Genomic DNA, 15,169 nt, shown 5'->3' on the forward strand with positions numbered 1-15,169 from the left:
AAGAATTTGTTTGACTTTCCTAGTGAAATAAAAAAATAAAACAATTAAAAATAGAATTCAGGCTGTAACAAAACACAATGTGGAATAAGTCAAAGGAAAGAATACTTTCTGAAGGTACTGTAGCATTCTGCCCCATGAGAGGAGAGAGTATACTAACTCTATGTCGTAGGGAAATGTATTAATCTCCACTATATCGCTCTATAGAGTATTGCATTATTATTACAGGGATTAGAAACAGTTTCCAGACCTTTTTGTACCTCAAAGTCCATATTCCATGCCATCTGTTGTGTAAACACACAGGAAGAAATTTGCAGGCTTAATTTCCAAATAAATGGGAAAGATTGGCACTATCTAATTAACATAATGCAGGCTAACAGAATCTGCACAACAGATGGCACAGAGTATGGACTCAGCTTGCCTATAGACCACAGGGAAGTATGTAAGCTTTTAACAAACTTGATTTGGGGGTGAACTATCCCTTTAATGCACCATGACTATCTCTTTAATATACTATTGATATTCATATCTCCATGGCTTGATGTTACAGGACAAGACATGATCAGAACCAATATTCAGAGTATCTAAGTGATTAGGTGTAAGGGTTTACTATATAGCATACCTTCAGTAATGCTGTATGGTAAAGAAACAGGAATGTTATTCCCACAAAGCTAAAAGGGGAAGATTGAATGTGAAAATAATAACCACCTTGGTCTGACGCCTGGCTAACTAGATTATCTTCTTCTGGTAATAAGCTGGTGGAGAGAGGCAGGAAATGCATTAACTGATAAACTGTGCCTTGCTGCCCTAGCCTGTGTCCAGTATACAGGCCACCCATCATCTGCAGGCCTGCATTAGGTCCAGGTCCAGGCTCTTGCTACGACACCACAGCAGCAGCTCCTACATTGTGTATTGATGAGTGCGGGTGGATAAGATGACAGTGTTAAGTGAAACCAGAGCCCCCCGCAGTATCAGGGGGTGTGATTGAACATTTGAACTTGCTCACTTGATGAGAAAGGCCCTTCTCTACTGTAAAAGCCTGGGAGAGAAGTTAAAGCTTCTTGCTCGCCCGTCGACAACCACCACCACTGCAGGGAGAGAGAGAGAGAGAGAGCGAGGGAGAGAGAACACCTCCACTCCACTGGAGCCTTAATTATGCATGGGAGCCAGAGTGAGCAAGCAAAAAGAGAGAGAGAGAGAGCACCCTTGAATTGAAATTGAATTGAGAGAGCATCCAATGCATGTAGGATGATGAGGGGGCAGAGGGGTGAGGAGGTGGAGGTTGGGGGAGTGTGGGTTGTGTCCAGACCTAGAGCTCAAGGGCGATTGTGGGGGTGTGGGTGGTGAGCCATGGGCCATGAGCCGTGGGCTATGGACACACACAGAAGAGGCCCATGCACTCTACCCATAGGTGATTCTATTACACTGCGTTTATTTCTAAAGGAATATGAGATCATCAAAATCATAATATGAAGAGTTTGTGCAAAACTATATATACATTTTCAGAAATATTGGTGAATTAACTTTTATTGTTTAACAAACTTATGAAAGGGATTGGTGTGTTTTTTTTCACTCTCTAATCATGGCATGGGGTTGTTCAATGACCGACATATTTGTTTCAAATCTGTTTCTTGTTGGTTTTATTTCAGATAGCATTTTAGCAAAAAACATGATTATTTGTCTATCGGCCTCCCTCTCAGAGAAGTAAGTAGTTGTGCTAGGTTTTACACAGTCAAATGTTGCAAATAACTTTTTTTAAATAAAGAACTGTACAAATGATACATTTGTGGCATAATTTTTTTTTTTTTATCAATAATGAAATTATTATTACTAATTGATTGTATGTGAACTTCTGACCCACTGGGAATGTGATGAAAGAAATAAAAGCAGAAAGAAATCATTCTCTCTACTATTATTCTGACATATCACATTCTTAAAATAAAGTGGTGATCCTAACTGATCGAAAGACAGGGACTTTTTACTAGGATTAAATGTCAGGAATTGTGAAAAACTGAGTTTAAATGTAATTGGCTAAGGTGTATATAAACTTCCAACTTCAACTGTATATATATAAAACATGTCTTACCGAGCCTTTCCATAAGTCCCACGCCAGTTTCTTCAACCGTCTTCTGACTATGATTAGTGCGATGTTGATGTTGTGCCATGATGCCAGCGGATTACAGATGGCCTTTGCCCGATCGCTTATCATCTTCATTCATCAGTGAGTCGATGGCTTGAATAGTCTCGCTGGAAATGAAATAAAATGTAAAAATGTGCAGCATACAGTAAAGACCAGCAGTCGATTTATTTAGGCATTATTAGGCTTACTTTACGGTATTGTCGCCTACTGTACCTTTTCATTTTCCTGGGCTTTTGAGTTCGGTGTAAAACAGGCATCTGACGATAGTGTTTGCGAATAGCACTGTCCGTGACCAAAATCCCCAAGTCTACCAGTATTTTTGAAATGTCTCCAGTAGATTCTTATTTACAAGGACTGCCTACCCCTTCCTCCCTGTCAGGGAATTGAATCCCGGTCTCCTGCGTGCCGCATTCTCTAGTACAGATATGGCCTGCTCTTAGGCACTTTCCCATGTTTACTACAGTATGTATTGTAGGTTGTTTACTTGTCAGACTGCACAGTATCCTAATAAACCAATGCAGTTGGCTTATACAGTGAGGGAAAAATGTATAATTTTAATGGTATGTTTATTTGAACAGTGAGAGACAGAATAACAACAAACAAATCCAGAAAAACGCATGTCAAAAATGTTATAAATTGATTTGCATTTTAATGAGAGAAATAAGTATTTGACCCCTCTGCAAAACATGACTTAGTACTTGGTGTCAAAACCCTTGTTGGCAATCACAGGGGTCAGACGTTTCTTGTAGTTGGCCACCAGGTTTGCACACATCTCAGGAGGGATTTGGTCCCACTCCTCTTTGCAGATCTTCTCCAAGTCATTGTTTCAAGGCTGACGTTTGGCAACTCGAACCTTCAGCTCCCTCCACAAATGTTCTATGGGATTAAGGTCTGGAGACTGGCTAGGCAACTCCAGGACCTTAATGTGCTTCTTCTTGAACCACTCCTTTGTTGCCTTGGCCGTGTGTTTTGGGTCATTGTCATGCTGGAATACGCATCCACGACCCATTTCAATGCCCTGGCTGAGGGAAGGAGGTTCTCACCCAAGATTTGACAGTACATGGCCCTGTCCATCGTCCCTTTGATGCGGTGAAGTTGTCCTGTCCCCTTAGCAGAAAAACACCCCCAAAGCATAATGTTTCCACCTCCGTGTTTGACGGTGGGGATGGTGTTCTTGGCGTCATAGGCAGCATTCCTCCTCCTCCAAACCCAGCGAGTTGAGTTGGTGCCAAAGAGCTCCATTTTGGTCTCATCTGACCATAACACTTTCACCCAGTTGTCCTCTGAATCATTCAGATGTTCATTGGCAAACTTCAGACGGGCATGTATATGTGCTTTCTTGAGCAGGGGGACCTTGCGGGCGCTGCAGGATGTCAGTCCTTCACAGCGTACCGTGTGTTACCAATTGTTTTCTTGGTGACTATGGTCCCAGCTGCCTTGAGATCATTGACAAGATCCTCCTGTGTAGTTCTGGGCTGATTCCTCACCGTTCTCATGATCATTGCAACTCCACGAGGTGAGATCTTGCATGGAGCCCCAGGCCGAGGATGATTGACAGTTCTTTTGTGTTTCTTCCATTTGCGAATAATCGCACCAACTGGTGTCATCTTCTCACCAAGCTGCTTAGCGATGGTCTTGTAGCCCATTCCAGCCTTGTGTAGGTCTACAATCTTGTTGTCACACCCTGACCATAGTTTGCTTTGTAGGTTTCTATGTTTTGTTTGGTCAGGGTGTGATCTGAGTGGGCATTCTATGTTACATGTCTAGTTTGTCTATTTCTATGTTTGGCCTGATATGGTTCTCAATCAGAGGCAGGTGTTAGTTATTGTCTCTGATTGGGAACCATATTTAGGTAGCCTGTTTGGTGTTTGGTTTTGTGGGTGATTGTTCCTGTCTCTGTGTTTGCACTAGATAGGGCTGTTTTGGGTTTTCACGTTTCTTGTTTTGTTAGTTTGTTCATGTGTAGTTGCTTTATTAAAGAAACATGAATAGTAACCATGCTGCGTTTTGGTCTGCCTCTCCTTCACCGCAAGAAAACCGTTACACTTGTCCCTGACATCCTTGGAGAGCTCTTTGGTCTTGGCCATGGTGGAGAGTTTGGAATCTGATTGATTGATTGCTTCTGTGAACAGGTGTCTTTTATACAGGTAACAAACTGAGTTTAGGATCACACCCTTTAAGAGTGTGCTCCTAATCTCAGCTTGTTACCTGTATAAAAGACACCTGGGAGCCAGATATCTTTCTGATTGAGAGGGGGTCAAATACTTATTTCCCTCATTAAAATGCAAATCAATTTATAAAATTTTTGACATGCGTTTTTCTGGATGTTTTTGTTGTTATTCTGTTTCTCACTGCTCAAATAAACCTACCATTAAAATTATAGACTGATCATTTCCTTGTCAGTGGGCAAACGTACAAAATCAGCAGGAGATCAAATACTTTTTCCCTCACTGTATCTTCAAAATGCTTTATTATCCAAATGTAAAAGCATATACTGTACAGTACTGTATTTCTTCATCAGCATCTTTATGCCTTCGTTAATAAAATTATGATAAAATACTATTTCAAAATGCAGATGTTAATTTAGTTATGGATCCGTAATGAATTACTATTGGATAAATATCACTGATTTACAGAAATATTGGAACAAAGTTATCTAATGAAGGCAATAAATTTAGAATCCTCCAATGTCACGTTGTACAGCGCCATATTTTCCATTCCATCCTAACGGAAACCCTGAGGGTTTTGTTTTTCTCGGAATAGAAACACCATAATGTTAATCAAATTAATTAAGCCACATTTCTTAAAATCAATCCCATATGCTATGTTATTACAAAAAACGGTTTTAAATTCTCTGGTAATGCCAATATGGAAGACTATCAAATGCTTCTCAAAGATGCCCTCTGGTGGTCAAACTAGCACTAACTTGCATTAACAGAAAAAAAATAACATTTTGCAGCAGCCCGCAAGGTGGGCTCCAGTGCGACGCAATTTTTAAAAGAGGAACCACTATATATGGCTCTGTCCCATTCGTGAACACCCTCAATATGATACATTTTTACATTTGAGTCATTTAACAGACACTTTTATACAGAGCGACTTATAATTAGTGCATTCATCTTACTCTAACTGCACTGTTCAATTTACAGTAGCTATTACAATGAAAGAAAACCATGCTATTGTTTGAAGAGAGTGCACAATTTTAAACAGTTATTAAGAAGTTATTAACTTCTTGCGTTGAGCCATCCCGGATCCGGTATCGTGACTACAGCCTCAAGCTCATTACCATAACGCAACGTTAACTATTCATGAAAATCGCAAATTAAATTAAATTAATATATTTGCTCTCAAGCTTAGCCTTTTGTTAACAACACTGTCATCTCAGATTTTCAAAATATGCTTCTCAACCATTGCAAAACAAGCATTTGTGTAACAGTATTGATAGCTAGCATAGCATTTAGCGTAGCATTTAGCATTAGCATTCAGCAGACATTTTCACAAAAACCAGAAAAGCATTCAAATAAAATCATTTACCTTTGAAGAACTTCGGATATTTTCAATGAGGAGACTCTCAGATAGCAAATGTTCAGTTTTTCCTGAAAGATTATTTGTTTAGGACAAATCGCTCCGTTTTCTGCGTCACGTTTAGCTACGAAAAAAACCTGTATCCAGGATTGTGTAAATCTATCCGCAAGCTCATTAGCATAACACAACGTTAACTATTCATGAAAATCGCAAATGAAATGAAATTAATCTATTTGCTCTCAAGCTTAGCCTTTTGTTAACAACACTGTCATCTCAGATTTTCAAAATATGCTTTTGAACCATAGCTAAACAAGCATTTGTGTAACAGTATTGATAGCCTAGCATAGGATTATGCCTGGCTTTCAGCATGCAACATTTTCACAAAAACCAGAAAAGGATTCAAATAAAATAATTTACCTTTGAAGAACTTCAGATGTTTTCAATGAGGAGACTCTCAGTTAGATAGCAAATGTTCCGTTTTTACAAAAAATATTATTTGTGTAGGACAAATCGCTCCGTTTTGTTCATCACGTTTGGGTAAGGAATAAAATATATATATATATTAAGTCATTAAAACGCGAACTTTTTTCCAAATTAACTCCATAATATCGACAGAAACATGGCAAACTGATGTTTAGAATCAATCCTCAAGGTGTTTTTCACCTATCTATCGACGATAAATCCTTCGTGGCAGTTGACTTTCTCTTCTGAAGAAATGGACCTACAGATTACGCAATAATTTCGACACAGGACACCGGGCGGACACCTGGTAAATGTAGTCTCTTATGGTCAATCTTCCAATGATATGCCTACAAACACGTCACAATGCTGCAGACACCTTTGAGAAACGACACAAAGGGCAGGCTCATTCCTGGCGCATTGACAGCCATATAAGGAGACATTGGAACACAGCGCCTTCAGAATCTGGGGCATTTCCAGTATGAAACTTCATCTTGGTTTCGCCTGTAGCATTAGTTCTGGGGCACTCACAGATAATATCTTTGCAGTTTTGGGAACGTCAGAGTTTTGCCTTTCCAAAGCTGTCAATTCCATGCATAGTCGAGCATCTTTTTGTGACAAAATATCTTGTTTAAAACGGGAACATTTTTTATCCAAAAATTAAAAGAGCGCCCCCTATCTCGAAGAGGTTAATAAACAAATTAGGTACATTTGGGCAGTCTTGATACAACATTTTGAACAGTAATTTAATGGTTCATTGGATCAGTCTAAAACTTTGCACATACACTGATGTAAATCTAAAACTTTGCACATACACTGATGTAAATCTAAATTGCAGCTAGGCTGGAATAATACGTCTTTCTCTTGCATTTCAAAGATGATGGTACAAAAAAAATCTTCTTTGTATTATTTTTTACCAGATCTATTGTGTTATATTCTCCTACATTCCATTCACATTTCCATAAACTTCAGTGTTTCTTTTCAAATGGTACCAAAATATGCATGTCCTTGCTTCAGGGCCTGAGCTACAGGCAGTTAGATTTGGGGATGTCATTTTAGGCGAAAATTGAAAACAAGGGGCTAATCCAACACGTCAGTCGTAGTCAATACATTTTCCCTCAATACATAATAATAATCAGCAAAGTCAGTTGTAGTAGGAAAATATGATTTAAGATCAGTGGAGGCTGATGAGGGGAAGACGGCTCATAATAATGGCTAGAATGGAGTTAATGGAATGGTATCAAACAGTTTTCATGTGTTTGATACCATTCCATTGACTTCATTCCAGCTAGAACACTCCATTCCAGCCATTATTATGAGCAGTCCTCCCCTCAGCAGCCTCCACTGTTTAAGATACTCTGTGAAGAGGTACTCTGATTTGTTGAAAAAACAATACGCCACTGACTTTGTGTTGAAACGTTAAGTGTCAGGTGTAGTAAGTGTCAAAGGTGGAAAATGTACAGGCTATTTTGGATCCCCAGAACAGACAATACTGCACAAAGGGTAGCTGTTAAATACACAATCTTTATTGTAGAAAATTCATAGGGAGTAGACAGTACTCGTTGGTAGGGCAAAACAAAAACTAACACACATGGACAGTGGGGCCACCTAGGGCCCTACAGTGGCAAGAACTGACCCTAACAATGACCAGAGGTACAGACAGGCAGTGTAAACCAAAAGGGCAAATTCATGCAGCAAAAAGTAAATATCAAACAGCAAATCCCAAACTTGGGATCCAAAACCACACGATTCTGTTTCAATGAGGAGCACACTAAAACAACGCAACACACTATGGCACAGCAAACTATGCAACTTTCTCAATATCACACGTAAAGAGTGGCAAACAAGGTACCAAAACTAGCCAGAGGAAACCAAGCATAAAGCATCTTTAGCCTAACCTCACTCTTTAGAGATGTTGACAAGTTTGAGTACTATAAATAAGTGTAGCCAATCAGGATACCGAACCAGCCACCACAGGCTAGATTCATTTCTTTACAGTCTGTTTGGGGTTCTTCTCTCGCAGTAGCTGACGTCACTCTGCTGCGACAGTCTCCGTGGTAACAGCGGTAAACATGGAAGTGGTGCTTCCGGCTTGCTTAGTTCGGTAGTTAGTAGTGACTGGAGGAGCGAACACAAAGCAGGGTTCAATGGAAAGCCTGACAAACAGACAGTAGAAGAGACTCACGCATTTCAGAGAGACACTAGGAAGTGCGTTGTCGCTTGTCCCTTCTCAACTCCCTTGGCTTTGCTCTCTCCGTAGACGGGTGCTTCAGCATCTCTGTGGGCATCCGAATCCAGACCAGCGGAGATGACTTGGAAGGAGCAGGACAAAGCAAATGAATACTCAGAACACTCAAATGCAATAGAGTCTCATTCAAACGTAACTTTAGGAAAGGCTTTGTCTGCGTTGATCCCCACTCCAGTTGTCCTCGGCAGCTGTGTTCCTCCCTGGAGTGGCACGTCAACTTCCTCCTTCCACCGGCGTCCTGGATGAGTCTCTGCTCGGCTCTTTTATTCGGTGTCCGCTGGATCTGGCGGCTAACAAGGACTAATCTAATCTCTCCTCGTCTCCGGGGACAGATTGCAGATGAAGAATTCCAATTAACTCGAGGAAAAGAGACAGCAAGAGAGAGAGCGACCGGTACAAAACAACAATGCTGTTCTCCCCTCATGTCCTATAGTCCGTACATACATCCCACAGTTCTAGTCCTTTAGGCTACTAAAATCAAATCAAATTGTATTGGTCACACACACATATTTAGAAGATGTTATTACGGGTGTAGTGAAATGCTTGTGTTCCTAGCTGAAACAATGCAGTAGTATCTAACATTTCACAACAATGCGCACAAATCTAAAAGTAAAAGAATGGAATTAAGAAATATATAAATATTACATTGAGCAATGTCGTAGTGGCATTGACTAAAATACAGTAGAATAGAATACAGTATATATATATATGAGATGAGTAAAGCAGTTTGTAAACATTATTTAAACATTATTAAAGTGAGTATTGTTCCATTATTAAAGTGGCCACTGATTCCAAGTCTATGTACTGTATATAGGGCAGCAGTCTCTAAGGTGCAGGGTTGCGTAACCAGGTGGAAGCTGGCTAGTGATGGCTATTTAATAGTCTGATGGCCTTGAAAGAGAAGCTGTTTTTCAGTCTCTCGGGGCCAGCTTTGATGCACCTGTACTTGCCTCTCCTTCTGGTTGATATCAGGGTGAACATGCCATGGTGGTTGTCTATGATGGTCTGTTTGGCCTTCTTGTGACATCGGGTGCTGTAGGTGTCCTGGTGGGCAGGTAGTTTGCCCCCGGTAATGCATTGGGCAGACCGTACCACTCTCTGGAGAGCCCTGCTGTTGTGGGCGGTGCAGTTGCCAGGATGGATGCTCTCAATTGTGCATCTGTAAAATGTTGTGAGAGTTTTAGAGGCAGTGCAATGACGATTGCATCATCTGTGGCTCTATTGGGGCGGTAAGCAAATTGAAGTGGGTCTAGGGTGTCAGGTAAGGTAAGGTAGAGGTGACAATATCATTGTCCATCACCAGTGGTGTAATGTATTTAAGTAAAAATACTTTAAAGTACTACTTAAGTCATTTTTGGGGGTATCTGTACTTTACCTCACTATTTATATATTTTTGACTACTTTTACTTTTACTTCACTAAATTCCTAAAGAAAATATTGTACTTTTCACTCTATACATTTTCCCTGACAACCAAAATTACCCGTTACATTTTGAGTGCTTAGCAGGACAGGACAATTGTCAAAGAGAACACGTGGTCATCCCTACTGCCCCTTCTTTAATCAGAACAACAGTTTTCAGGTGTGCTAACATAATTGCAAAAGGGTTTTTCTAATGATCAATTAGCCTTTTAAAATTATAAACTTGGATTAGCTAACACAACGTGCCATTGGAACACAGGAGTGATGGTTGCTGATAATGGGCCTCTGTACGCCTATGTAGATATTCCATTAAAAACCGGCATTTCCAGCTAAAATAGTCATTTACAACATAAAAAATGTTTACACTGTATTTCTGATCAGTTATTTTAACGGACAAAAAATGTGCTTTTCTTTCAAAAACAAGGACATTTCTAAGTGACCCCAAACCTTTGAACGGTAGTGTAAGTGTTAAATGAATAGTAATAAGTGTCATTTAATTTTTCCAGATCTGATTGTCATTTAAAATAATAAAAAATAAGTGTTTAAAGATTTGTATTGAAATTATTCCACTATTATGACATAGAAAGAGACAGACCAAATGAATAGCAAGCAGCACCAGCTAAGCACCAGCATTCAGGAGTATTTTTTCAACATCCCACTGGCAGTAAACAGCTCAGTCACAGGAGAGATGGAAGGTGCAGTGGTGCAATGGGGAGCAGCTGTGACAGAGCAGCTGGGGTAATCGTGTCTGGGGCCTCATTCCCTCTTTCGCTCCCTCTCACTCTCACACACACACACGCACACACATACACACACACACACACTCTCCCTTCTCTCCCTTCTCTCTCTTCCCCGCTCTCAGAGTCTGTGGCAGGTCACATCGTCTAGCGAGAGGTGAAGACATTTCCCTGGCACGGGCGCCCGCCACCGCATTCCAGGGCAGATGCGGGCACAGCTGAATCTGTATGACCTCTCCAATCAGTATCAACAGTAGGCCCCTCAGAGAACACACCCGCCACGGCATCAAACATTAGAGCGAGCACAGGGCTGGTTAGTAATTGCATCACATTAAGAGCTGGCGCTGCCAAGTGAAATGGCATCACGTCGGGAGTTATCGCAGCATACGGAGCGATAGCATCACTGTAGAGTAAACATAGAGGCAGAGAAAAAGAGAGAGAGCATAGTATCACAGTTAGGATACAAAAACAAGGCAATAGTGAGCACCCTGTTACCCATGTTAGTGGTTGTGGAGAGAGCCGAGGATAATAATGGCGTTAGCCACATCACAACAACAATACTCGAGGAATACCCCTCACTTAGTCCTACCTACCTTATTGGTACAGAAGGATAAGAAGACTGGATGGGATGCCACCACATTGCTGCGGTCAGGTAGCTGTTACCTGTCAGGCAGTTTGCAAACAGTGGCTATGGAGGAGAACATAAGAGGATGCTATTTACATAAAGAAGATTGGGACATTGGTCTATCGCATTACACCTGTGCGTAAGTCAGTCAGGGCACGAGCGTCTGCTAAACAGATCAGAGGTAACGTATCCTATAGTTGATACAGCATAGGGCAATAGCATCAGATGAGTCTTGGGGCAGCAAGGAGCGATTGCATCACGTTAGAGCCAAATAGGCCTGCAGTAACAGTAGTCCGCTGCTCCCATACTGCCCTCTACCAGCTCAGTCTATTAGTTCAGCATCACTACCTCCCAGTGGCCAAGGTTATTGTAAGGCACTGATAATGTCTTAGATGTGTGTGTGGACGTGTTTAACTATTCTTGTGGGGACCAGAACGAACAAAAGTATGACCAACCGGGGACATTTCTTTTAGTCCCCACGAGGTCAATTGCTATTTCTAAGGGGTTTAGGGTTAAGGATATAATTAGTGTTAGGATTAGAACGACGTTAAGGGTTAGAATTAGGAGCAAGAGTATGGGTTAGGGTCAGGTTTAGAGTTAGAGTTAGGGGTTAGGGAAAATAGCATTTTGAATGGAACTGAAATGTGTGTCCCAACAAGACTTTGTGCGTGTGTATATATGTATATATACATGTGTTCCGGCATTGTGCTGACCTGATTAACTGGATATAATGACTTGCATATGGATGAACAGACTATAGGGCCAGAAGGGATTAAGGGAGTACAGTTAATTAATTGATTTTGGTCTGTAGCGGTAGGGGGGGGGGGCTATAGGCTATAGTGTAAAGTAATAGGGTCGAAAGGCTACTTAGACTTATGGTACGGTCCCCGTGCATCAAGTCTCTTCATCTCCCCCATTACAGTACCTCACCACTGGGATCTATACAAGTACACCAAAAAAGGAACTATTAGACAATTGTGCGATGATTCCCTTAACCCATTTCCATCCTCAAAAAGTATTGCTTTGAAGTGTCTTATAAATGTCACATCAAAAGTGTATCTGGACATTACAAACTGTATTTAACCAAATTAAGTGGATTCATAAATCCCTGGACATTGGATGGTTGAGCAGGCAGGGACGTGGGCAACTCGTCTTACCGAGGGACCCAACAAGGCCACTGTTACCTTCCTGTGATCACGACGTGTCACGACCAGCCACAGCCCACCATCACTCACCAGAGGCCATCCTGTAAACTAGTGGGCACCGTCATCCACTTGATCATTTCATTGTCACGTCCTTCCGATTCTAAGATACTCGTCTTGCATGACACCAAGTCCGTCTCAGACTGCGGCAGCCCTAATATGGACACCGTAGCAATGGTTTCATCTTGCGTCGTATGACGTGTTTCACCTTTTTAGGCCTCTTGCAAGACGAACCCGATGCTGGGCAAAAAAAAGATCCTGATATAACCCAACAACAACCCATTCGTATGATATGCGCCAAAGATGTTTTCAACTTCTAGTGTTTATTAGGTGTTATATAAGGCACAGATAATACAGTCCTAGCACCTCCAGTCATCAGTGCATATCAAAACAGCCTGAGACAGGGCTGCAGGTAAAACTGTCCCAGTCTGCTGTTCTGCACCTGAGGAGGAGATTCCCTAGGGAGGCATGATCACAGGATGTTCCTGCTGCAGCTGTCACTGGTCATGTCTTTTAACGGTCACCACCGAACACAGAGCCCAGGTAGAGAGAGGAGAGATGAATTTAGTACACTTTGTGTACCCATACATGCATTCCAACATGCTTGCACATACTCTACATGTATACCTAGACAGACACACACACACACACACTTCTAACGTTTCTAACCAAGACACTTTTACTGTTGGAAACAGGAGTCTTGTGAGTCATTTAATTTACATGAAAATCGACACCCGCCATTCCAACGTACTCTCCTGGCTCGCACGTGTGTGTGTGTGTGTGTGTGTGTGTGTGTGTGTGTGTGTGTGTGTGTGTGTGTGTGTGTGTGTGTGTGTGTGTGTGTGTGTGTGTGTGTGTGTGATAGACTGTGGGTGCTAGAAGAGAAGGTGTTATTCTCTAATGCAGCCTTCTTCAACTCTAAAACTTGGGCAGCGTTATACAGAGTTTCCATTCATTACCATTGCAAGTTTAGAACCTTCAGTATCTCTCTCAAGAGTAAAATTGTACAGAGGTAGTCGTCTAAATCAAATCAAACTTTATTTGTCACATGCACCGAATACAACACCTTACAGTGAAATGATTCATTACAAGCCCTTAACCAACAGTGCAGTTCAATAAAGAGTTAAGAAAATATTTACAGAATAAACTAAAGTAAAAATAATAAAGTAACACAATAAAATAACAATAACGAGACTATTTACAGGGGATACCGGCACCAAGTCAATGTGTGGGGGTACAGGTTAGTCGAGGTAATTTGTAGGGGTGAAGTGACTATGCATATAGATAATAAACAGCAAGTGGCAGCAGTGTAAAAAATAAATGGTGGGTGGGAGGTTTCAATGTAAATAATCCAGTGGCCATTTGGTTAATTGTTTGGCTGACTTGGCGCTCCGGTACCGTTTGCCGTGCGGTAGCAGAGACAACAGTCTATGACTTGGGTGACGAATCTTATCAAAAGCTATTTAATGTTGTGTTCATTATGAATAATTACTGGCTATACTGATGATTATCTTATAATCAGATTGGAGATTTTATCAGGAAGAGATCAAGTACCTGAAGGTAAATGGCACCGTTATATGGATTGTAGAAACAAACTATAGACAGGAAGGACATTGGTAGCAATTAGATATAGAAGTGACAGAATGAGCTCAATATCTGGCAAATCAGTGGTTCTCAGTCACTCACTATTTGGTCAAATAAGAGCAACTATAATAGTGAAATGCAGACAACGCAATGTTCATATACAATAGATATCTGATGCCCTCTGGTGGCCGACAACACACTGCAAACACACTACTTGCCTTTCCAACCCCAATGGTCACGCCTAGAAGAGATACAGCGTTTGTCAAATTAACGTAAAAGAAATCTAACGTTAATTTGACAAAAACTGGATACCTTCTAGCCATGACCCAACCCAACCAGTATTGGTTGTGGACGGTTAATCCCATTTAATATCACTGATTTCAGGACATGACAAGAAATTCTCAATATATTTGTTTCTCTCTCAAGTTAATCAACCTTGCAGGAAATGCAGTAAGCCTAATATATAGGGTTAAATTTAAAGAATTACTGGTTACCCCCCCAGAGGCACCCCCATTAGTGTTGAAATATAAACATGTGCACCCCTATACAATGTTGGTTCATCACAGAATTTATAGGACACCTTCAAAAGTCAATGTGCAATTTGAACCGCAACTGTGGGCAATCAATGTGAACAGTGATCATTCGATATTAGGCTTATTGGATAGATAATTTCAGTGAGTCAATAACCTACTACGGGAGGTGAAAGTAAAATGAGACATTTTTATTTATTTAACTAGGCAAGTCAGTTAAGAACAAATTCTCATTTACAGTGACAGCCTAGGAACAGTGGGCTAACACGTTAGCCACTAGGCTACCTGCTGCCCCTTTTAACAACTATCCCCTGGTTTTAAGCCAGGAAACCAACCATCCGTCTTTTTCCATATAGCCACTTCTAACAGACACCAAAATAGAGCTCGCCAGTTTGTAGTCTTAAAAAACGGAAATGATTCACTTCTGCTTCATTTAGCCATTCCTATGAGCAAAGGAAGGAAAATGCTTTTGGGATAAACGCCGAAAATAAGGTCGGAGGTTAACACAGGCTTAGGAGATCTACAACGGTAATATTCTATGTATGTGACGCCTTTATAGCCTTCCCCCTTGGGTTCTCAGTTGATACGGACCACATCTGGCTAATGTGAACTACAATCCCAACGCTATGTTTTAACGTTTAGAAACGCTATTAAATCCTCGCTAGCGTTACGGTTTTTGAAACCTTGCCTGGTGCAACTTTGC

This window comes from Oncorhynchus nerka, unplaced genomic scaffold (assembly GCF_034236695.1).
Source record: "Oncorhynchus nerka isolate Pitt River unplaced genomic scaffold, Oner_Uvic_2.0 unplaced_scaffold_4___fragment_2___debris, whole genome shotgun sequence".
Lineage (NCBI taxonomy): Eukaryota > Metazoa > Chordata > Actinopteri > Salmoniformes > Salmonidae > Oncorhynchus > Oncorhynchus nerka.